Here is a 26,280-nt window from a genome sequence, read left to right as displayed (position 1 = left end):
ATCAAACTTTCTGAAAGCAAAGAGTCTTGGAAACACCTGATAGTTCTTTTCACCTTGAGAAACAGCTGTACAAGAAAAAAAAAAAAAAAAAGCAAGGATGAAAAATAATAGAAGTAAGGACTTGGAACTTTGAGACATCTTTTTTCTGCAGCTTTCTGAAGAACGGATGTATTTTCTCTCTGTCTCTTTTAAATTCTGGGTTTTTTTGATTGATGAGTTTCTAACTACTGAACAAGAGAGAAGATTTGCATTTCAAGATTGTGAGTTTCATTCAGTTCCACGTTTCAAAGAGTAAACAAAGAAGTTTTAAATTAGTTCAAATTATTATGAAATTAAAACAAATGTAACTACTTAAGGAAATGGTTTTGCCTATGAAACTTTTTTTACTATGTGAGTTTCTCCTTTTTAAATGGCATGTGGAGGTTTTTTACCTTATAACAGCTTTATCTTTAGGACACTTAACATATATCTTTTGCTCCACCACCAAAAAGAAATAACGCACTAACTTTAGGAAAAAATTAATTTGAAATAGAAGGGGGGAAAAAAAAGTATTACTTTGTAAATCTGTGTTTTAGAAGGATCATAATTAATGTTTTAATTTTTATAGGAAAAATATTTTTCATTTATTGAAGCAGTTATCAACATATCTTATTTGAGATAATGCACAATGTTTTCTTATCTCTTAACTATGTTTAAGATTTAGATAAGGAAGAAAAAAACCCACATTTTTGGTTTTATGAGATTCAAGAAAGATATTGAAAGTCCAATGGTTAGATGAAAGATATTAGTATATTAGAGTGTGTTTACTATTTCTTTTATTTACTACCATTTTTGTTCGTGCTGTACACGTCTGTGCACAATGTTTTATGCTAAATTCTTACCCTTTTCTACTTCAAAGTACTTCAATGAGTAGAACAAAAGCTTTAAGATTGAGAGCTCAGGCAGGGACAAGGAGTATACCACATTTGGTCTGCAGCCCAGACTACCTCGCCAATATAACAGCAATTAATGTGGTATTCTGAATAAAATCAAAAGGGAAGAGAGTGGATAAAATGCACATCTACTACTCTCATGTAGATGGTGTAAATGTCACATCAGGATGTGAACCAAAGACAAAATCTTACGTGGTGTCAGTGATTCATTTATCAAGCACCCAGTGAATAAGACTTTCAAAGGAAACATAGTATCTCATTTGATATTCCATAATAGTCAGAAGGCCCAGTTTAAAGCCATTAAATGGAACCACAATTTTGTTACATTGATCAAATTGTACAAAATCATTTAACATTTTCGCAGCAGTAAAAAATATCTACCCCATTTCTGTTAACCTTCAAAAACTTCTTTATCTAAAAATGAAGGAACTTCAAAAGCACTTAAAAGTATAAAGGAGAAATCAAGTGAATCAAGTCCTTAGAGATGTCATGGACACTGCTGAAAGATCCCATAGTGGAAGTGATGTGCTGGTACATGCTGTGTCTTAGGAAAACGTCAAAAAAGATGAAAAGCATGTGTAAACAGCTAAACAGCAAAGATATTTGCTACAGCAGAAAAGTTTTCATTAAAAACAAACAAGCAAACAACAAAAAAAAACACTGAAGGTGCAGTAAATTAATAGTAAAGATCATAAACACTTTTGGCTTAAATTAAAACATATACACCAGTCAATTCTACTATTGACATTATGCAGGGTGTCTTCACACAGAGGTGCCATGGGTGAAGACAAGGTGGTTTTGGCAGGAGACTTTTTAGTCACTGGAGCATGCAAAGAGCTGACAGGTTCGTGCTGCAGAGCTGGAGGCAGGAAAGAAGGGTCACAGATGAAACAGGGCTCCAGCTGCAGGTGCTGCTGTGGGCTAGAGGTTTCAAGCACTTTTTCCATGTGGTCTTTATGCTCAAAAAGACAAATAAAGAGACAAAGAAGTAAGAAAAACCCATAGCTGTGAGGAGGGAACACATATCTTTATCTAGTAAGCAGAAGGTTGGAAGGGGAGGAAAGAAAGCAGAAGGAAAGCTATGATCTTATAAGACGGTAGGAACATGAGCAAGTTTGCTCTGCCCCACTCCTTCTCAAAATACATCTTCACTTCTGGGTATAAAATGTGGGGATTTCCAGAGGTATCTCTTCAGCAACAAATTTGTTTGCTACTATCTCAAACACCAGAATTCTGTTGCTTGATGTGCAGTAGTCTGAGTGCTGGGTTAGCAAGAACTCTAATAGGAGCAAGAGCAGGAGCTCAGTGGTGTCTGCACCAGCAGAAGTGTCAAGTTCAGCAGCAACAGTAACACTGGTATTGGGATTGTGGTGCTGCAATGGCAAATGTGGTGATGATTTTCCTGACTTGAAGAAGGAAAAAGAGTCAGACACAAAAGCTCCTTTCTTTTAGTAGGCTCAGCCCACTCACAAAGAGGCAAGAACTAGGCAGGGACAGTTATTATTCCTGGGCTGCCTGATCTTGGAGATAAGATTCTAGGTAGATATAATTTTGCTTGTATCAGTACAGCTATAGTTGCTTCCTCTCTCCTCTCCTCTCCTCTCCTCTCCTCTCCTCTCCTCTCCTCTCCTCTCCTCTCCTCTCCTCTCCTCTCCTCTCCTCTCCTCTCCTCTCCTCTCCTCTCCTCTCCTCTCCTCTCCTCTCCTCTCCTCTCCTCTCCTCTCCTCTCCTCTCCTCTCCTCTCCTCTCCTCTCCTCTCCATGAATACTCAGAGAACAATTTTACTTATGTTTAATAGTACAGGATGATCAGCTCTATCTTTTCATGCATATGATTCCCTCTGGCTTCAAAAACTCTCTAGCAGTCTTTTCTTGAGTGTATTTAAAAGCACATTTTGCTACAATTTGTAGCCTATGTGCTGAAGCTTGTCAACACAGTTGTTATATACTTCCACAGTTATGTTATTGGTATATGATATCTAGAGTGTATTTTCCATTCCTTTTGCTACCTCTTTGAGTTAATTTCTTCCCTGACTTGAATTTACCTTACAGAATACAATTTCAAGATTTTTTTTTAAGATGTGAAGAATATTTGGTTGGTTGTAGTTTTCACAGGTACAATTACAATGTAGTTTACAAATAAGCATAATTTTGATCTACTGTAGCTGCATTTTTTCCCCAAGTATCCCAATGGATGAAAGCAGACTTTTAAAGATAAAAGTGAATTTATAAATCTAATGAAAGTGTTTTTAATATGTTAGCTTTTGCCATAAGCTTCGCTACATAACCATGCAAATTGACTGTTTCTGCAAGCGGCAGCTGTATTGTCTATTTTTCCCTCTTGGATAATGTGCTTTTTCCTACTTCAAAGAATTCTAAAATAATTGGACTTGTGTTATATGTAGGAAACTAGGGTAAAATTAATTGAAATGGATGTTAATTGTATTATTTTCTTAATTGCTGCAAATGTGGGTCAACACTGCCATGGACTTCATATAGATTTTAATAGTACTGTGAATTCTAAGATATTTTTGGATTTGCTTCAAGCATTAAGTTCTTAAAAAAGTTTAATGATTGAATCTCCTATGTGATGCCTTCCCCTGGAAAGTAGATTTTGAGTGGTCTTTTGTGAGTGGATATTCACTTTGGGAGTGTACAAGGCATGTCTGGCTCACTGTTCTCATGCAGGAACTCAAAGTATGCTTTCTAACAGACTTGCCTAGCCTCAGAAGGAGAACAGTGTTATACATAAAGAAACGGAGGGCACAGTTCAGTTGTTAGCATAAAGTTGTCTGGCGCCATTTCCTTAGGGTGCTCTGTCTGATATTCATTTGCTGGTGTAGGAGCTCAGAGATCACTCTTAAGCCCTGTGTCACACTTCCCAGCTCTATGTGAAAGCTTCCACTGCCTTAGGGCATCTGAAATGACATTATCCGTCTGCGTCTAATGGAGATGAGAAGCTGTAAAGAAGATTTCAGTTACTCCATGTAATGTGGGTAAATGTTCATGCAAGATAAAAACAATAAATTAGATGTCATCAATAACTGCTTCTTGGAAAGAATTAATCAAGAGTACCACAAGAAGAGAATTCTTTATTTTCTGACTGAGATAGGGTATCAAAAAAAAAAAAAAAAAAAAAAAGGAAGTCTAATAATGACCACAGAAATCAGAAATACAGTGGTTTACAGAGGAGAAAAAGACCATATGTGGGACCCTCAGCAGTGATGCATAACGTCTATAGAGAAAACTACAGAAAAATGGTACAGTTATTTTAAAGAAAAATGAGACAAAATTGTCAAAAATAATAAAATATTTATATGTGGCATAATGGCTTTTCAAGTATTTTTTTTAATAATTATTTTTCAGAAAAAATATTTTAAAATAAATATTTATTCAGAATATTATGGGAGTTTACACCAATTAAAAAAAGAACTTGAAACAAAAAATTAAACCCATTAGAGTAGATCAGAAAAAAAACATATCAAGGGTTAATTACCAGAGAAAATTTGCTATATAGAAAAATATTTGTTTCAAAAAGGAAAAGGTGTATTCAAATGAAGAGAGCATGAACTCTTAACACTGTAAATGTGTCTCTTCAGCAATATATGCGCTATTGCCTCATTAACACCTCATATGTGTACCTCAGTAAAGCAGACATTAAAAGATTTTGAGAAATATATTGTCAAAATTATTGGTATTTTGTATGAGAAGGAAGAAAACTCTCAAAGATTCTATACTGCTTAAAAATGGCCAAGGTTCAAAATGAATTAAAAAAGGGGGGTCCCATTGTAAGCTGAAAGAATTCACATATGAAATTGTGGAGGTACTAATTAGTATTAATATTCTAATTTCAGTTGGCTTAAGTAGCAGAAGAAAGCAGTGATTTTTTTAGTCTTTTTAAAGGATTCCAAGCACGATATAAGGTACAGACTGCAGCTCTGACTAACAGAAACTTTAATAAAGAATATGCTTTCTACATATTCTTTAGCTGTACTTATTCTTTAGCTATGATAACAAAAAAAAAATGAAAAGGGTGGTTAGGGTGGTTAAACACTGGAACATATGTTGGAATTTGCTGTCAGTCTGTAATTCTTAATGATCTAATCAGAATGACATATTTATTTCTCTGTCCCATTATGGTAATACTAGCTTTTTTAGTCAAAATTAATATAGGAAAAGCTCATTAATAATTCTCTAAAAATGTTATGTTAGAAAAGTTACTTTTATATATGCCCTCTTTTTAATGTTTTTCTCACTCTTTTCATGTTCCTCTAGACTCAAAGACTGATCATATCTTGCTGAAGCAGGGTAGTATGTCACAGTGAGTTGTCAACATCCCAAGTTCTCTGAAGGAGTTTGGTGTTCAGGGGGAGTTTGATGTTTAGTAGAACTCTGAAAGCTGCACTGTAGCCTCCACTAGCTGTTATTATGCAGTGAATTTATCACTAGTTTCTCATGCCTTTACTGTGTGTGGTATTCACAGAGCTTCCTTATTAATGTTTACAAATATATAAAGGGTGAGTGTCACGAGGATGGAGCCAGGCTCTTCTCTGTGACAACCAATGATAGGACAAGGGGTAATGGGTACAAACTGGAACACAAAATGTTCCACTTAAATTTAAGAAGAAACTTCTTCTCACTGAGGGTGACAGAACACTGGAACAGGCTGCCCAGAGAGGTTGTGGAGTCTCCTACTCTGGAGGCATTCAAGACCTGCCTGGATGCCTTCCTGTGTAACCTCATCTAGGTGTTCCTGCTCTGATAGGGGGATTGGACTAGATGATCTTTCAAGGTCCCTTCCAATCGCTAGCATTCTGTAATTCTGTGAATCTGTGATAAAGCACTGTAGGCGCGATAGTCACTTGACCACTAAGGAATGAATAAAACCAGGTCAGACCAAGGCAAACCTTGACAAGCCCTTTCAGCCAGCACTGCCTTGTAAATGCAAAGTCTTTGGTCCTTTATTATTAATGGCAAAAATAATATTTACTAGTTACTTGACTCACTCTGTTTTTCATTCTCCCTAAACATTCAGTATGGCCATAGGTGGAACTTAGATTCTTACTGTGCTTGATCTGTTGAAGTGAGGAAGGACATGTACAAGGTGATAGTCTACTGAGGGTTTGTGCAATTTATCCCTCAGGACTGCCCTCCAGAAGAGAGAGTTTTCTAAGCAGAAGAATCTCAAAAACTACTTACATAAGAAGCACGAAAGTCAAACTGAGGCTTGGAGCAAATCAACGGACACAGTCTGAATAACAGATTGATCTTTTATCAACTATGTGAGCCTGAAATTTAAAAGGGTCTGTCTTTCCCTTTTCTCTGGTTATTCATGCTATTCTCCCTGTCCTTTAAGTGTGGAGTCTGACACACACTGTATCTTTATACCTAATCTATAAGCTACAAACTGACACAGCTAAAGCAACAAGGCTTGTGATCTGAAGCTGGAAGGTGGTGTCTATTATACATCTGAAAGAGTTTGCATTTGATTTCTCTTATGTATTTTATATAGGTATCTATTGCCAGCTAAGGAATGAAATGCCCTTATGTTCCAGAAAATATAAAATTTACTGTCAGGGAGAGGAAAAAGAAAGGATTAAAGAACAACTGTGCATGCCAGGCATCCAACAGTGAAACTCTCTGAGGAGTTAACATTACACAAGATTCCCTTATTCTAACAAATTGTTTTATGTTCACGCTTTGTAGAAGAAGGTATTAGAGAGATAAAGGAATATATTTCTATTTTTGTGCAGCTTTTAAAAATACAAATAATTGCATCCCATTGTTACACTGCACAGTAACTGATTTAAGATAAAACAAGGACTTAGTAACATTATGTGGGAAAAGAATCTCCTTTACATTGAGACTGTATGCATTCCTGTCAACGTAAAAGGCAATAGGAATGTTTAGATTTAAAGAAGTTAAAAAAAAACTCAGAAACTAGGAGTCATGTGATTGCCCTAATGACTCCACCGTGTTAAGTTTATTTGCTTAGTCACTAGAAAGTAGTAAGAGAATAAGCAGACAGATGAAAGATTTTCAGTATTTTCTCCCATTTTCTAGTGTGATCCAGATACTTTTTCACATCGTCTGGTTTCTTATAAAAGCTCAATAGATCTTTGTTGACTGTAATTATGTTCTGAGTGCTAACAGAACCTAAGACTTAGCAGCAGCATTTAAATACATCACTGAGTACTTTTTTAATATTTCAATGACTGTACCTTCTGATTGTGCAACTGAAGAATACTTAAGTTCCTTTCCTAAAACATGGAAGTAGACTGGAAAATCTCTTTTTACGTATCTGTTCTCTGTATTTGTAAATAGATATTTGTATGTAATTGCTACTGTACACCCTTCATGGATACATTTTACAGTAGTATTTCTCCCTTTGGTTAAGCACTTCATGACTTTTAAGAAAAATATTTTCTTCTCTTATATTTCCTATATTTGCAGTTTATATTTTAGTTGAAGCTTTAGTGTCTCCAAGGATGGACAATCATGGCATTTTTGGGCAACCTGTTCCAGTGCTGCAATGTTGGGAAAAAAAAAAGCCTCTGTAGTTAATCTGATTTACTCTTGTTGCAACCTGTACCCCTTTCCTTTCATTCTGTCCCGATGTACCTCTAAGAAGAGTCTGGCTCCATCATCTGTATAATGTGTTGTTAGGTGCTTGAAGACAGCAGTAAGATCTCTCTTTAGTTAGCTCCTACTAAGTCTAAACCCAGCTTTCTCATCTTCATGTGGTGTAACGTGTCCTGTGGCAAACAGGACAATGGAAACAACAGCAGGATACGATGAGCCTTATTACAGCCTGTGGATCAACAAATGACAGGAGAACAATACCTGAAATGGTGAGATAGGTTCACTGTGATATCAGCATGGGCTGATCTGATTAGTGACTACTGCAGGCAACGCTTAAGGAAAATTAGGAGTGGCCACTTCCTCCAGCCACCCTTGCCCAAAACCCTTCTGCTCAGCTGCTGGAGCCCATCACAGTGCCCTGGGGACATGGGATCTCTACCCAGGCTGAGGGATGTGGCTGCCACTTTCCCCTTTGCAAGTTCAACCAGCAGTGAATGTGAGTACGTATACCAGAGACACAGAGGCACACAGAGGACACTGACATGGCTGGTCACACAGGTGGCCACAGACAAGGTGCAGCCTCCAGCAGCCCACACATTCAGGACTCACACCAGACACAGGCACAGACAGCCACGTCCCCTCTTCCTCTTGAGCTGGCAGAGGCAGGTCACTAGTGCAGCACACACATCACACTCTAGAGGTTCACAAGCACATGCACATTCACAGATCGAGAACTAGCATGGTTCCTCTGCATGCCTAGCACCCCCTCCTAGAACCCCGGTCCCTTTTACCCACCCCGCAGGTCCCTGATCCACTGTTTGGCCCAGCTGAGTGTTTGCTGCACACACACAGCACTCACATACTCATCCCAAAAGAACCTCACACTTGTGGGTCCTCCCAAATACCAACAAGGATCCTCAACTTGCTTGATAACCCTGCCCAAACCCAAGGTGATCAGACGCAGAAGCACAGACAGACACGTGTACTGACTGGCCCTTTTTTATACTTGACTGGCCTCTTTTATACCTTTTCCATCCATTTCCACACTTTGTTCCTCCCTGATCCCTCCACCATTGCCTCATTTATCATTTGTCCCTCAAGCTGGTAAGTTGATATTCCGGTATGTTCTTGTTTATGGCCTCCTCCTCTTTTTTTTTTTTTTTTTTTTTTAATTGCAAAGGCCCTTGACCATATATCCTTAGAGGAGCAGACAGTCTGATTTCACATACCATTATAATACATAGCTGTAAATATAAGCATCAGTACAGACTGGGGGAAAACTGTTAAGCTGATTTCTGAACTGCATAGTACCATGTCCCTGCATCGATGCCTATGGCGGTTTCCATTGATGTGTGTGCATGAGTTATTTGAGAACCTTTTCCCTGACAGCCTATCTTTTGCTCTCCCTCCTTGATAAATTGAACTCAGCAGTGTTGCTTTTCCTCTCAGTGACACATCTTTTGCTCCAACTCCCCAACCATCCTTAATATTTCTCCTTTTGACTAATTTCCATCATGTCAAAGTCTTCCTTGTGCTTCAGACCCAAGAGTGCAGGGGTCGGTACTCCAGGTGCTGACTGGTGGCAGCTGGCTTCAGTCTTGCTAATACAGTCTGTCAGGTAATTGCCTTTCTTTCTTTGCTGCAAGGGCCTATTGATGACTCATGTTTAGCTTCTTGTCCTTCACATCCCTACACCTTTTCCAGTAGCCTGCTTTCTAATCAACAGGTGCCTAGTCTGCCCGGTTGCACTGGAGTTATTCTGCCCAAAGACAAGACTATGCATTTGCCTTCATTGAATTTAATGAAATTCTTCCAGCCTGTTGAGGTCTCTCTGGGTACCAGCTCTCCCCATCAGCTGGTCCTTGCGACTGGTTGTCTGTGGACTAGTTCAGGCTTTCTGTCCCACCTTCTAGGTCTTTAATGATACTAAATAGTCAACAGAGCTTATTTTCTCTTCCTAGAAGGCTATCAAATGAGCTAGGCATGATTTGGCCTTGATACTTCTTTATCATTTGTTTCTAATCACCTTCCTGTCCTTCTTGTAACTAGACATAGCTTACAGAGGGATCTGGCAACTGGTAGGCCTCTAGTTCCTTAAGATTTTTCTCCTTACCCCACTTAAAGAAAAGAGTGAAGATTTATCTTTTTAAATACTTGCTTGTTTACACTTACAATAATGTAAAGTCAAACTCCTTCAGTTGCAGTGAAGAGCTATGAGATAATTTCCATACAATATTGTGCCAACAATAGCAGATGTGATTATAGGAACAAAAATAATTCTGCTTCTCTAAGATTGCATATTACACCATGTTACTTTTCATTTATGGAAACTGTAACAACTTCAAAGATTCTGATTTTTGCAGTGTTCTTTCATCATTAGAAGTCAGAATACTCTGTGTCTGTATAGCCACATGACTTCTGCACTACACATGGGGAGGGAGCTCTGTCGACAGCTCTTCTTTAGGAATGACATTGATTTCAGCCTTTTTTAACTTCACGTTGTCAGTAATCAACATTGCCTCTGCTCACACTACCATCAGCAAGAGCATAGCAACCTTCAGATTGCTCCAGACTGCTATCATATTCCTGACAGAAGAAATTTACAACAAGCCATAATTCATTCTCACTTATACTGATGAAAATCCAAAGCCAGCTGAATTTAGTTTAAATACTATCAGGTGACTCAGACATGAGTTCTCAGATGGTAACTGAATTTATCAGTTTGAACCCTGAAGTATAATTCTTGGAGTTTATGTTGGTAGATTTGAAATATTATTGACCCTTGCCTGTCTAGCTGATTCTTGACAGTGTCTGTCCAGTAGCTCATACAGACTATGTTTAATTATAATTATTAATTTCAATGATAGTATGAAATGATGATTTATGTCAAACAACAACAACAAAAGGTAGGTAAAATACACATGGATCTAAAATCTAACAAACACAAAGTAAAAAGTAATATTCTAGCTTAAGCATATATTGTGATTCTGACCCCATATTGCCTTTACATTCCAAGTCACACAAGGGCAGCACCTGATTAAGAACAAATATATGAAATTAATGAAGTCCAGCACTCATTAGTCCTATTACAAAGAAGTGGTTTAGTAAGCACTTTAAGGTTTTCTGATTCTTTTAAATCCTTAGCAAACTTTTATATTAATTTGTATATGTAATATAAAGCCCCAGAATTTGTCTGTGGACCTATGTCCATGTGTTTATCTAATTATGAAAAGTAATAGAGAGTTCTCATCAGTTTGGAGCCTGAATTTAATGTCTCCAGAACATCCTCCATGAAAGTTTCAGCAATTTGGCTTTATTATTACTATTATTGTTATAATTGTTATTATTCACAAAGCCTGGGGAGAATAAAAAGTTTGGTTTTTTGTTTGTTTTTTTTTTTTTAATATGCAGCGCGTAGAGATAGGGACTGATAATATTTCTAGCAATATTACGGATTTCCAGGTGAGTCAGTTCTGCAAGTATAAAGTCACTAGCACAGACAATGATTCTGTCATCTATCTCAAATGTATGTAGGGCATAACCTTTCTGATTCAATTCTTTGTTAGGGCTTAATTATTCCTGTCAAGATTCATGTTCTGAATCCCAAAGAAAATGGAATTTGAAGATTTGGACAATTAGCGTTTTCAGATTTTAGTTTTCCAAGTTACATTTTTGCATCTGTCTCTCACCAATTAACAAATCAGGGATACACATCTTTCAACACAGAATAAAAGGGTGTCAATCCATTGTGCTGTGATTAAAAATGTCACCATTAAGACTTTTAATTTCAGACTTATTTTGAGGACTTCTTCAACTGCAAAATTATTTCCTTCCAAAATAGAGTGAGTGACCTACTAATGAAATTTATTTATTTACATTGTTGGTATTAGTCTGACATTAGTTTACACCTTCTAGGGGTTTTGACAACATTTATAGCATTTTTTCTACAACTTTATTAGTTATTTAGTTTTTACAGCTTTAAAAGTTTACAACTTTTAAAGCCTCTAAAATTATGAACAATTAAATATTTTCCACTACTCAGTAACTCAAAAGTGGGCTAATGGAATTATTCTCAAAATAATTAAGAATAACAACATAAAATTAAGCACATATTTACAAAAAAATTCATTTAGACCAGGAGTATTCAAGTAAGAAAACAAAAATGTGTGACACTGTGAAAACATGAAACTACAATAGAAATTATAAGAAATATTTCTGTCATTTACATATCTGATAATAGTGGTTTATCTCTAAAATAAGAAAATATTCTCCTTAATTAAATACTGAAAAGGTCAATATAGCTTAGGCTAACTTTGGCCACTGTCTGTGGATAGCCATTTAAATGAAAATATATGGTTTGTCTTGTCTAGCTTCTTTTATTTTTCCACTACTGTTTATTTGCACTAAAAAAAAAAATCACAGTAAATGCCAGCAATATGCCTTGTCACTTGACCATTAGATTAGCATGGAGATGGCTTTTTCAATCAAAATATGAGAAGGTGATGATGTTGCTTTGAGATTTTCACAGTGAGGAAGATGAGGGGTTTTGACAATAAAAATAGTTGAACCTACTAATTACAGAGGAATAATAAAAATCGTAGTTAGAGTGGTTTTTTAGGTCCTACTTTTCATATAAGGACAAAATTGCAAAACCAACATTTGATATATGAAACCTTTTGCAGTTTTACCACAGACATATATCTGCTTTCATCATTCTATCAATATGTTTATTTTAGATATAAAAAACTAAAAATATGGATATTGTTTCTTATGATCATAATGATGATAAATATTTCATACATTTACCCATTAAGTTACTCAAAATCCCTGATTTAAAGTTATGCTAACTGAAGCAGAACAAAAGGTACAGGACAAACCTTGATGTAAATATGCTGCTGTAGTGAGCACTTAAAAAAAACACCAAAACTTTTGTTTAGTCAACCTAGTTCAAACTTTCACTTTTTACTACAGGAAACATAACAGAAATTAAATGCTGTTGTGATGCATCTGAGAAATCACTTCCTAGTAATTTACTTTCAAAAAGCTAACAGCTGATTCAGTTGGAATTAACTTTGAACCTGTGTTTAGAGATCTAAAAGTTAGCCTTCAGAATCTGAGCAAGGATCACTTTGTAATCAATGTCAAGAAAAAAAAAATCTCCAGAATAAAATTCAGTTTGTTATAAGACAGACATCTACCATAAACTAGATGAGTGTCTTCTGGGTGTATTTATCCCTTCCCTTTGGCCATAATGAGATCTTAGGATAACTTAGATGGCAGCTAGTACAGATCTAAATTTAGATGAAATTGCTGTGTGCCTTATTACATGCCAGTAAGTCTAAAAGGTTCTTTTTCACAAAATTCAACTAACTGCAAAGCTCATTTCAAGGAATCAAATGCAACTGCTCTTTGGTACTTAATCATCCTTGTCAGGGCTAATAAATTAAACATATCCAGGACTATTTTCTGACATCAAAGCCAGCTGCCACAGAAAAGTTTGTGGCCATACTGTTGAACTCTGCTTCTCTCCAAACGAGTGCACCCACAGGCACCCAACAGGGACTCACCTGTGTGGCAGGGCAAAGTACCAAATAGTCCAAGCCAAACTGTACCTGGGATTGTTCCCATGAATCACTTAGATTGACAGTCAATCCCACAGCCTGAGAATGTGCTGTAGCACTAACTTAGTTTATGAAATTATTAATACCTTCTTGTCTATCGATGTACTTTATTGAAGGTATATAAAATACAAAATCATTGCTACCTTAACAGATTGCATACTGGCAGCCATTATTGTGGTTTTTACCTGTGAAACAATTGCATTCACCTCAAGTGAAATGGACAACATGAAGTGAAATGGATATGTGTTATCAAGAATAGCAGTAAACATATGGTTTCTTAGAACACACTTCAATGCTTTTCAGATGCTTAAAAGGATCACTGAAGCACTGTGCAGATACATTCATTCAGTAATTCAGAGTTCTACAAAATGGTAACACTGTATTCCTTTTCATCCTCTAGTCTGGGATTTCAGATGATAAAGAAAACAAAATTTCAAAATGGATCTTCTTGTTCATGCACTACGTTTGAATTGTATATGCTAAGGTGACCTTCAATTAGCATTTTAAAATCCTGTTTTAGTGCCACACAGAGCTAATTTTAGAGTCAGCAAACAGGAAAATGCTGGTTTCTGGTCGAAGAGAAGTGTCTTCAGGGTAAGCTAGAGGACAGTGAAAATGAGAAGTGGGCAATACTGGACTCCACTTATGGGCCTTATGAATCAATAGTTGTGCCTTCCACTAGATAGCAACAACCTGGTGCTAGAATATACAAGAAAGTCATCCCTTTGCAACTTTGTATTTGAATGGAATTACATGCCAATTATATCTTAAAGACATTAGACAGACATCTGAACATTCAACCAGTAAGTAACATTTAGGGAAATTTCTACCAAACCAGTGGTACACTCAAATTAGTACAATATATAATACATATTTTTTTTTCCTTTTAATTTGTACCAAAGAGACATTTCTCACTTATGTGCTTTTTGGACTTTTCAATGGAAAATTTAATTTGAGCAGCTTTGCTTTATCAAATTATGATGTCTAACGAGAGACGCCCAAATCATAGAATGTCCTGAGTTGGAAGGGACCCATGAGGATCATGGAGTCTAACTCCTGTCCCTGAAAAGAACAACCCCACAGTTCACACCATGTGTCTGATGGCATTGTCCAGTCTCTTCTTGAACACTGTCAGGCTTGAAGCTGTGACTACCTCCCTGGGGAGCCTGTTCCAGTCCTCCACCACCCTCTGGGTGAAGAACCTTTTCCTAACGTCCATCCTACCCCCCGCACCGGCACATCCTCCTGTAATTTCCTTGGGTTCTGTCATTGGTTACTAAAGAGAAGAGTTTGACTCCTATCCCCCCTCCTCCCCTTGTGAGGAAGCTGTAGACCCAAGGAGGTCTCTGCCAGGCTGAGTGTGGAAGAACTAGAAAGAGCCATTCTGTGCTGCAGCACTTTGAGCCAAACTCTGGCAAAGTGAACAAGAGCTAAGTCTGCAAATGCAACTGTCAGAAGGTTTGCTTCTGAAATTGAACTACAAAAACAGAACTGGCTCTTTACTGTTTTCCTACGTAAAGGGTAATGGTTTAAATGTTAAATATCTTTGGTAAACACTCTTATTCAGTAAGGTCTTTCCTCTATACTCCATTAATTAGATGTAAGATGAAATTATTCTCCAAATTCCAGAAGTTGGTGGTATTACAGAATTTAGGTTAAAGTTAATTTGTAAAAGATGCACATTTTGGGGAGGAGACAGCTGTTTTATATTCTTTATATGACTATACTAGGTTTGTATACTAAGTGCTTCAAAATGTATTGAACAAAGACACTTTCATGGTTTAATCTATCCCATTTGTTTAATCTTCATTCTACTCTTCTCTTTTGTCATCATACCTTTCATTTTTTTTACTATCTAACAGCAAATTCCCTTAGTCTCATTTCAGTTCATGAGATAGTGAGCAAGTCGAAATATTTGGGTTTGGATGCCCAAATACTCATGAATAGTGACTAACGTAATAATAAGAAAAAGGAGTTCAATTAATCTATTTGTGCATGTGTGTTTAGATTTTACTTGGTTTTCCTTTACACACATTTTTTTATCATCCCTAATAGGAAGGATCACTTGAAAGATCTTTCAAAAACACAACATTTGATTCAACTTATTTTTTAAAGCAGAAGACTCTTTCTGCAAAAAGAAGCCAGAAACAAAAAAAAATAAACAATGAAAAAAATAACTAAGGTCATTTATAAACAGCCATTCCGTGACATGCAATGAAATCCTATTCTCTTTGACCATTTAGAATGTAAAACTGATTCTTCAATGAAATTACGAAGTGTTTTTAGAAGTCAAAATGAAAGCCTAGGAAAATGTATCTGCAGTGACCCTGCAAAGCTTCTTAGGTTTCAGTAGGAAAAAAAAAAAAAAAAAAAAAGAAGAAGAAAAAAAAGCAGAGTTAAAGCCTGTTAAGAATGTTAGTGGTATAATCAGGCAATGAGATCAACCTGAAGCCAGTGCTGCTACTTCCTCACTGTTACTTCCACTGAATTTGTATCTCATATTTGTATTTCATATCGCATTTTCTTTTCCTCTATGGACTGATTATTCATCTGTCTGCTTGTCTGTTCTATCTATTCTATTTATTATTATTTCCTCTGTCTATATCTGTATCTAATCTTTTACTAAATGCATGCACATATATACGTCTTATAGAACTTATTTGTTTGTAAAGGTAAAGACCCCAAAATTAGTAGGAGTAAAGAAATCCCAAAAAGTCTTCAAGCATCCTACTATTTTCTGTAAGAATTAATTAAACTGTAACAGCTGAAACACATAGTAGATTCATGTATATAGATACCTATATAGATATATTTAAGTTGGAGGGAAAAAAAAAAACCAACACATTGCTTTCTTACATTAGTCTATTACTTTCAGGATAGTGCTAAGATAGAGACAGATTCACACTGAGGACAGCAAATCTTTGTTAACCTACAATATTATAACATTGCAGAAAGCAATGTGTGTAAAAGCTTATTTAAAATTCCAGCAAGGCTGATACCAAATAAAGAGCAAAATCTGTATGAACTATAGCAACAGAGACTTGTGAACAAGAATCAATCAATATTAAAAAAGAAATCTATATAAGAAATATCATAAAAGGTTCTTCCTGTATTCTTTTCATCAGACTTCAAAGTGACTTTTCTCAAACACATTAAGAATATACAATAATTCAAAGGTTGCATTTAAGTTATATTAGATGCAAAAAGCAAGAGAACTGAAATGTGTGCACTGTAAAAGGAGCAGCTTTTTTTTTCTTCCAAAGGGAAGTGATACTTTTAGCTAAAGAAGTTTTCCACAGGCTTTCAAATTTCGAAGGAAAAAGAAACATTTCCTGTATTTTCTGGAACAATCTTAAGTAAGACAAAGAAATCAATATAATCTGTATCAAATGAAAGTGAGTAAGCCAGCATGATTTTCGTAAAGATTAAAATTAGATAAAAAGAATAATACTGAGCAATGAGAAGGACATTTCTCCACTATGCATCTGTGGAACTAGTAATGGAATGCCATGACCAGTTCTAGTATCTGCAGTTCAAGAAAAATGTTAGCTGCAGAAGACTCAAAGACCAAAGGAACTATTCTTAACTTTAAAAGAATTCTGAACAGTTCAAAACACCAGATATTCAATCATTTTAGTTCATCAGAAAAGTTAAGGTATAACTTGGTCAGCATATATAGAGAATGAACAAGCGATAACAGAAAAAAAGTTTAATGTAGAAGACCAAAATTACATCTACTGAGATAGTCCATCAATATCAGAAATAATCAGTATTACAATAGACTTTCTATTACTGACATACTTGAGATGAACTTGGATATTTTAGAAAAATATGTTTTAGTTGGATTACAAATGAGCAAAGAGAAGCCTTACACTTTTTATTGTATTGAAATGTGTCTTTTATTGTTTTTCATGTAAGACTATACTATGCTGATAGTTCTTAAACCAATAGTCATCAGAAAATTAAAATATCTTTATGAAACTCTCATTCTATCTTTATCTTTTTTTTTTCCCCTGAAGGATGTATATGAAAGGTAAGTGACCTATAAAGTGTAATTTATTTCTTTAAAACAGCTGAGGTGAGGTAGTAGTACAGACTTTCTTAGAAATCTGGTCCTGTGGTATAAGCTTTCACAGATTCTAAAGATTTCTTTTACACATATGAATATCTCATTACAGACAAAGTTGATAGTGAATTGGCAATATTTATTTTGAAATCTCTCTGAAGAATCTTCACCCTCTAATGTAATAATAACAGCTTGATGTTTCTTTGTTTGGTTTATTTTTATAAAATAGAGACAAGTCTAAACATTGGCTGATTTCTAACTCATTCCATACGCAGTCTCACCCTATACAGTTAGATAATTATCTATAATGCAGCATAATTGGTAACATTTTCCAGCAATTGCAATGTAGTTTAAACACCTATTTGCCTATCATCATGTTCATTGTCTATTTATGGATACATAAAGCAATTTCTGGAATTGGAGAAGGTGTTAAAGCATGGAACTTGTTTACTTTATATGTGAAGATACCCTGGAGGCATAATTGTGAACAATGACTGACAAATGAAAGGAGGTTTAAAGTGTAAATTACAAAGAAGATATGGGAAAGGAGAGAGAGAGAGAGAGAGAGGAAGGAAGGAAGGAAGGAAGGAAGGAAGGAAGGAAGGAAGGAAGGAAGGAAGGAAGGAAGGAAGGAAGGAAGGAAGGAAGGAAGGAAGGAAGGAAGGAAGGAAGGAAGGAAGGAAGGAAGGGAGGAAGGGAGGAAGGGAGGAAGGGAGGGAGGAGGGGAGGAAGGGAGGGAGGAAGGGAGGGAGGAAGGAAGGGAGGAAGGAAGGGAGGAAGGAAGGGAGGAAGGAAGGGAGGAAGGGAGGAAGGGAGGAAGGGAGGGAGGGAGGGAGGGAGGGAGGGAGGGAGGAAGGAAGGAAGGAAGGAAGGAAGGAAGGAAGGAAGGAAGGAAGGAAGGAAGGAAGGAAGGAAGGAAGGAAGGAAGGAAGGAAGGAAGGAAGGAAGGAAGGAAGGAAGGAAGGAAGGAAGGAAGGAAGGAAGGGAGGGAATCTAGCAGGTTTTATAACTTTTGATAAAGGTGATATCAGATGTCAAGAAACATTTGATTGTGCAGAGACTTGTAAACATGTGGAATAGCTTATGAAACATAATCATTGAGTCAAAAACACTGGAGCTGTTCCAATAATTATAGAACATCCTCGGAGACATGCAATGCTAAAAAAAAAACTTTGATGAGTTGAGTAATCTTCAGTCATTTTACCAATATTTATAGTTTTTATGTATTTTGGGTTGGGTTGGTTTTTTTGTTTGGCTTTGTATGGGTTTTTTGTTTATTTTTTGGTTTGTGTGTGTGTGTGTGCTGTTTGTTTGTTTGTTTGTTTTGTTTTGTTTTGTTTTCCCTTGGCTGTTTAGGGCAACACTTTCCTTTCAATCTGGTATGAATTTTTCAGGGTATTGCACAATAATTTAGGGGTTTACGAGTTTATCTAGAAAAGCTCATTACACAGCTTTTTTTTCCCTCTTTTTCTTCAGAAAAAAAAAAAAAAAAAAAAAAGAGACTAGAACCCCCAGTAAACCAGAATTTCTGAAAGTTAATTTAAGCAGAAAATTATATTTTGCCTACCGGGAATATACAATATTTGATCTTTCTGTGTAGGAAAATAAAATGAAGCCATTTGAAAAAGTAATGGGATCTCCATATAGTCCACTTATCACTACTAATCTGTATGTTGATACAGATTTATACATGAAAGAAGGAACCACTACCTTAACTATCTTACTTATTTATGCCAGTGCCAGAGAAGATAGTGAGATGATTCATATAATAAACACCAGTATAGTTTGGCTTATGTGTTAGAAATATTAATTGTGTTTGGAATGCTTAATAAGTACTCAATTATAATGAATACCCCTTAATCCTTACTCCTCTGTTGGTGTAAATCCTTAATGCTTTGTTAAAAATATTAATACCTTGTTCTCCTTTCACATAAAATATTTGAGAAGCAAAAATTGAACTAATTTTAAGGAAATGTTAGAGAAAGTTTAAAAAAATATGTCATGAAAATGTACATTATTGTAAATATAAAATAGCAATATTTGTCTTTTAAATTATGAACATTTAAAGAAATTTTATTCTGTTTCATTTTATATCATCTAATATATACTTTATTATCCTGTATCTTTGTGTTTTATTCTAAAACTATAATGAGGGAAACTCTATAAAGATCTTTCATAGGATATTATAAAGATATATCATAGAATCATAGAATCATTTTGGTTGCCAGAGACCCTCAGGACCACCGAGTCCAACCATAACCTAGCATAACTCTAGCACTAAACCATGTCCCTGAGAACCTCGTCTAAATGGCTTTTAAACACGTCCAGGGATGGTGACTCCACCACTTCCCTGGGCAGCCTGTTCCAATGCCTGACAACCCTTTCCATGAACAATTTTTTTCCTAATATCCAATCTTAACCTCCCCTGGCACAACTTGAGGCCATTTCCTCTTGTCATATCACTTGCTACTTGGGAGAAGAGACCAACACCCTCCATGCTACAACCTCCTTTCAGGTAGCTGTAGACAACGATAAGGTCTCCCCTCAGTCTCGTTTTATCAAGGTTAAACAGTCCTAGTTCCCTCAACCACTCCTCATCAAACTTGTACTCCATACTCCTCACCAGCATCATTGCCCTCCTCTGCACTCTCTCTAGTACTTCAGTGTCCTTCTTATGATGAGGGTCCCAAAACTGAACACAGTATTCAAGGTGTGGCTTCACTAGTGCCAAATATCGTGGCACAACCACTTCACTCGTCCTGCTGGCCACACTGTTTCTGATACAAGCCAGGATGCTCTCAGCCCTTTTGGCCACCTGGGCACACTGCTTGCTCATATTCAGCAGTCTGTCAATCAACACCCCCAGATCACTTTCTGCCAGGCAGCTTTCCAGCCACTCTTTTCTGGCCCTGTAGCGCTGCCTGGGATTGTTATGACCCAAGTGCTGACCTGGCACTTGGCCTTGTTAAACCTCATACAATTGGCCTCAGTCCAACGATCCAGCTGGTCCAGATCCCTCTGTATGGCCATCCTACCCTCCAGCAGGTCAACACTTCCATCATAGGGTTCTCTTGTATGTGCTGTGTGATGTTAACTCAAGATCATCTGCTCCATGACCTTTCCTGGCACCAAGGTTAGACTGACAGGTCTGTAGTTCCCTGGATCCTCCTTCTGGCCCTTCTTGTAGATGGGCATCATGTTAGCCAACTTCCAGTTATTTAAATAAATGCATAAGCATTTGTTAGTTTGTTTTTAATTGTTTTATTTAATAGTAAATTCCTTTATTTTCTCACTAATACACATGCTGATACAGTCATATTTACTCTTAATGACTTAAAACATTTTTACTGCTCTCCTTGTGTTGACATCCACATCGCTACAGCAGCTTACTTTTTCCTAAACCATAGTACAGTATTGTATATCTGGAGGTTAATTTTTAGATTAAAAAGGAAATCAATGAACTGCAGCTGGGATATAAGTAATTTATCTTTTTCACAGTAAAATTCATAGAACAACAAATATGAAGAGTAATATTAACTTTTTCTAGGCAGCTCAGACAACCCCTTGGTTTTTTTTTAAAGAAAGTCTTGAAAGAAATGGCCTGGTAGAAACAAAAAAAACCCAAACTGTTTCAAAATCCTTTCTGCAGTGCATCTCTGTCCTTAATCAACATAACCAATCTGGAAAGAAAAAAAAAATAAAATAAAAAAGAAGAAGCAATCAGAAACTACTACACAGAATTTAACTTTGGAAGCAAAGTAAAACACCTAAAGAGGTTGGGCCTATGGTATGGGGTGGATGCAAATTAAGCTGGTTTGGAAAATGATTTGTCAGGAATGAGGTAAGGCTAGCAAAAGAGACTGAATTGACAGTAGAAGGGTAATAAAGAAGGAGGCTTTGAGAACAGAACTGCTCCTTTTGGTGACATTAAACCATTCAGTGCTCTTGGTGGCACCATTGAACTATACTCTCAGGATCTAAGCAGGTGAAATAGCACCAGTGAATGAGGTCAGGCAGTGGATGCAGATCTTCCTCATTGCTTAATTGTTTCAGGACAGGTCAATTAAGTCTTTCAAGGATAATGACTGAGCATAGCTTGAAGCACTGTTCCCTTCACTTACAGCTCCCAAAAGGCAAGAGGATGGTGCTAAAATAGGATTGACCCCTTCATCTCTACATGATCCCTTAACATTAATACCAAAATGGTTTGTGCTTTCATATATTCTAACATGCTCTGAAGTCATAGCAGCATATAGTCACATGCAACATATACCCTCTTCTTTAAAAGCACTGCTCTGTGCATACAAACATGTCCTAACATTTCAGATATTTGGGCCTGAAAAGCCTTAAAAATAACAGTTATGTCCTGTGGTCTGAACAGTAATGAATTCTGATGTCATCTTAGAAAACAAAGCTTTATGGAGGCAGTAAGAAAGCTGAGCAACAACATGCCCATACAACTGAGCCAATCACCAATAACAAATACAGGATCATAGGTGATGCTATGGCTCTGTGGGTTGCTGGGGGCACTTAGGAGCCATGTCACATGGCAGCAACAGCCAATCATGTAAATGCTTTTTGAATGCAGGTGGGAGTTCTGCCATCCCTTGACTTCATTGGTATGATTTGAAATAATCACATGTTACATGGATAATGTGGACAGCTCCTGCCTACGCTGTTGATATTAGGGTCAGGATGTCAGGAGGTAAGCTGGTGGCAGTCTATGACAATGATGTTGGTCAAAGTGCAGGGTGTTAGGAGACAGGGTGTCAGTACTGCATGAGCTGAGTTGAAACTTGGACTAACATCAATCTAACATCAATATTTTATATATGCATCCAGTTGACTATAAGAGGAATGAGTTCTGCCTAGCCTCAACTTTAGTCTAACCATGTTACTTATGTCTAAAGTGAAGGACTAATCCCTGTCTTTGATTTGTTTGGCCATATAAAATAAAGGAATAGCATAGCATAGCCATAGCCTCAGGTTCAAGCTTTGTCTCAGTAATCAAAGGAGAAACTTTAACCTTGGTTCACGTAACTTGAGTATTGCCAAACTCATCAGATTATGGCTATGGGCTACAGGGCACATCTGTCTTAATTTCTCCTTCTCGGGGATTTCCTATTAATAATTAAATAGTAACAGCCTGTAAGAAAAAAAAAAAAAAAAAAAAAACTTCATATACCCAAGAAAAGAATTGTAACTGTCAAAGGCAGAATTCTGAATAATGACTGTTTTTTGTGGGCATGACAACCATCTCTTGTTTTCTCCTTTCACAAGACTGTTTCATTTAATGTGAGTGGGAATTAAACTTCTAAATCATATAGGTAGCTTATGAAAAAGTGCAAACATCAAACAAGCTGCCTGGGCCCAATACAATGATTAACCCTGTGGTAGCTACTTGTACACTTGAAAGTTATATTGAAAATAACATCAGAACAAAGAAATGACAAACAGCTCCATTATAAGCTGAAGAGAACCTTTTATTCTTATTTGAACATTGCTGACAGCATGAGCTATAAAGAAAATAAGAACAGTCTTGTAAAAAGCATTTTTTACTCTCTTTTCATTTTTCATTTAATAGTTTAAAATAAGCTTCCATTTCATGTAGTTTAACCAAAAAAAAAAAAAAATCATTTGGATTTGCAAATCACCTCCTTGTTGCTAAACTAGCTAAGTTAAACCAGCTCTTCTGAAAATCTATCACAGCATATCAGTTGTACCATCTGCACAAGCATAGTTAGTCATTATCAAAATATTTATTTTACAGAAAGAATGAAAGACATCTAAGAACAATTATACTGAATTAATTAATTAAGAATCTGCAGAATAGGTTAGAAGTCTGGACTGGGAAAGTAATACATACCAGCACAGACCTAGCTATTGACAATTAAAGAAATAACAGAAATCAGTCCAACTGCCTCTTAATGGCTTCTCACTGTGTATAATAAAGGTGTGGATCTCCTTGTCACAAGGCATTGTAGTTGTTAAAAATTTATGAGGGAAACAATTCCCTTGACAGCCATTAAAAAATAAAAACATAACTTCAGGCTCAGGAATTTGCAGATTGCTGGAGGCTAGCAGAATAGCCTGGGAAAATATCACTGCATGTGGGGTCTATTACTATGCTGCTTCACAGTAATCCCCTTTTAGCTACTATTGAAGACAGAATGCTAGATTGATGGGCCTCTTGGCTGACATGCTGTATAGCTTGGTCATTTATCTGTTCATTTGCAATTCCCCTTTTTTTTCAGTAGATGAGCTGTCCATAGAAAGAAGAAGTTTTGTGACAATGTATGCCTGACGATTTGGAAGACATCAAGGTAGACTACACTTTATTTTCAATTAAAGCATAATAGTTCCTTCCTCTTGAAGATTTGTCAGATTGTTAGCCTAGCCGTCTGCTTGGAAAACCTCTTGTACATTACATTAATTGCCTACTTTAGCTTAGGAAGTTTTAGTTAGTTTTAATCTCAGAAAGGCAGATATATTGTTGCTGAAATCAGTGACACCACACTGTGTTCAATAGCAGCAGGCTGTGTCTGTGACAACAGGCTGACTGTCACCTTTTCTTGATAAGAAGCTATCAATGACTGAGTGTGTCAAGTGCTAGTGTAAATGTTTCTCCCAGAGGTATGAATGTCTCCCTGAGTTAACCAGACCAGCACGGGGAAAGTGTATATACATGGCTCAGCCCACAATAAAGTTTAAAAACTGCACAACTAGAAAAAGAATTCTATTGAGAACAATGGGCTTGAGCTGGTTTCAATCCATGTATTCCTCCTCGGTGACTGGGGATGCTCAGCATCGTGACAGTGAGCACATCATAGAGACCAGTAATGGGGATCCCATTGGTACTGTGACTGAACTGTGTATTGCAACTTATGTATTTCACTAAGCGTAACATGTATTTGGTTGTGTTATGCAGCATATTTTGTATCACTCTCCTAAATCAGAAATCCTGTATAACATCAACTATATCTAAAATAACTAAATTTGATATTAAGCAGTACGCCCTTCATGCATGAAATATCTAAAAGAACCTGATCAGAGAGTATTGGACTCTGACATTAATGTTAAGGCCTGCTATTATTTTTTGCAATGGACAACATTCCTAGAAAATGGCATGGTAAGCAGTAAGAAAAAAAAAAAAAATCAAATGTGTATCTCTATGTGTATATAAACACATATGTCTGCATATACACATGTATATGTACACAATTTTGTGTGCAATATGTAGTGTAGAGAGGATGAACTACTTGGGACAGCTCTGTAAGGTAAATGGGTTTCTGACTTCCTCAGAGTCTTCAAGAAAAAAAAAAAATCAATATCTCTACCTGTTGTCTTTTTTTACTGTCATTTCTGTTCATAACACTATCTAATAATGGCATGGTAAAGAAAAGCTGATGAGTGATTCTGAGATAATGAGATACTGCAAAAACATCATACAAATAATGACATTAATATATTAATATTAACTTTTAATTTGGCATATTGACATTAAGAGACTGGCTATTTTGTAAAATTGGCTAAAATCAGTATTCCCCTGTAGATAAAAAATTGTGATTTTTAAAGAGAGTATATTTCCAGAATTTTGTCACTTGCAAAATATTGGTTTGGGTTTGTTTATTTTTCTTTACAGAATAACAATATAAAACCTTTTTCAGATCACTATATTCAATGACTGTTTAATTTAAGAAAAATTGCCCAGCATTGGCAACTTATTGTCAAAAAAATATATTTATATTTTTTTTTTACACTGAAATGCATTTACTCTCTGTTGTCCCAATTACACAAATAGTCTAAAAGCTATTGAATTTATTTGAACTGTTACGGCTATTTGCTATAGATTCAAATTTAGGCTAATTCAAATGCTGTTTTCAATACCATTTTCCAAGTGCTCTATGGGGCATTGCCTGTAAAGCTACCACCCCTGTTAACACAATTTTGTGTTACTACACCATTGAAAAGCACACTTGACACTGAAGCAAAGACTTCCAGGGATACAGAGTCATATGATAATTTTAATTGGAAGGGACATCTAAACATCTCCTAATCCAACCCTGGACTAGTTCAGGGCTCTGTCTGGTTGGGTTTTGAACTCCACAACATCTCTGGTCAACATTTTCTGAGTTATGGCTATGTCATCATGAAAAGATTTTTCCTCTTATTTGTATCTTAAATATGTATGCAGAAATATTTATCTTATAATCTGTTTCTATGTAAGAGAAACTTCTCTTGCTTTTCTATTATTTTCTGTCAAGTTTTGCCAAAATGGTTTCTGTTTGTAAGAGAAAAACTTAGAAGAGAGGAATAACAGAAATAAAGAAGCAGAACAGCAAAATTAAAAGAAGGTGAGGTAGCGTATAGCAACTTTTAGCCCTTGGACTAGAAGATAAATTGGATAATGGGACAGTTGGCTGGATTTGAAGAATCCAGATGTCATGAGACTCTACCTGCAGTAATGTGTTCAGCTCTGGGGCCCCAACATAGGAAGAACATGGACCTGTTGAAGCTAGTCCAGAGGAGGATCAAGGAGATGACCAGAAGGCTGGAGCACCTCTCCTATGAAGACAGGCTGAGAGCCTTCCTGAGAGCTCCTTTGAGGGAGGTTGGAACTAGATGATTTTGAAGGTTACTTCCAACTCAAACCATTCTATGATTCTATGAATTGTATTATCTTTTGTTAACAGATTAACTCTTTGATATGGCTGCATCCTCAAGCATAATTTTGTAGTGATGCTTCACAATCCTCCTGACAAAATAAACCTACATAAATCATAGTGTATATTCTTAGTTTTCCTGACATATGACAGAGACTTTTGAACTCAGTTTTACCTGATGTTTACAACTAACACATTTGTTTATAAATCACAGTTTTTGTGAACCATTACAACTCAAATTTTTGTGTAGCTGTCTGTTTTATTTGTTGGAATAAAATAGTAATCCTGATCAACAAACCTATTTGAATGAAAACCTCTGAACTGTGTTTTTACCTATACTTATCATCCTTTTTAAGATACTTTATGCAAGGGTTTAGATTGAGTAAATCCATGGTGTAGATGATGGAAAGAGACAAG

This window comes from Streptopelia decaocto (genome assembly GCF_964273445.1).
Source record: "Streptopelia decaocto genome assembly, chromosome: 1".
Classification (NCBI taxonomy): domain Eukaryota; kingdom Metazoa; phylum Chordata; class Aves; order Columbiformes; family Columbidae; genus Streptopelia; species Streptopelia decaocto.
The sequence above is the reverse complement of the archived record's forward strand: the minus strand, read 5'-3'. Positions refer to the sequence as shown.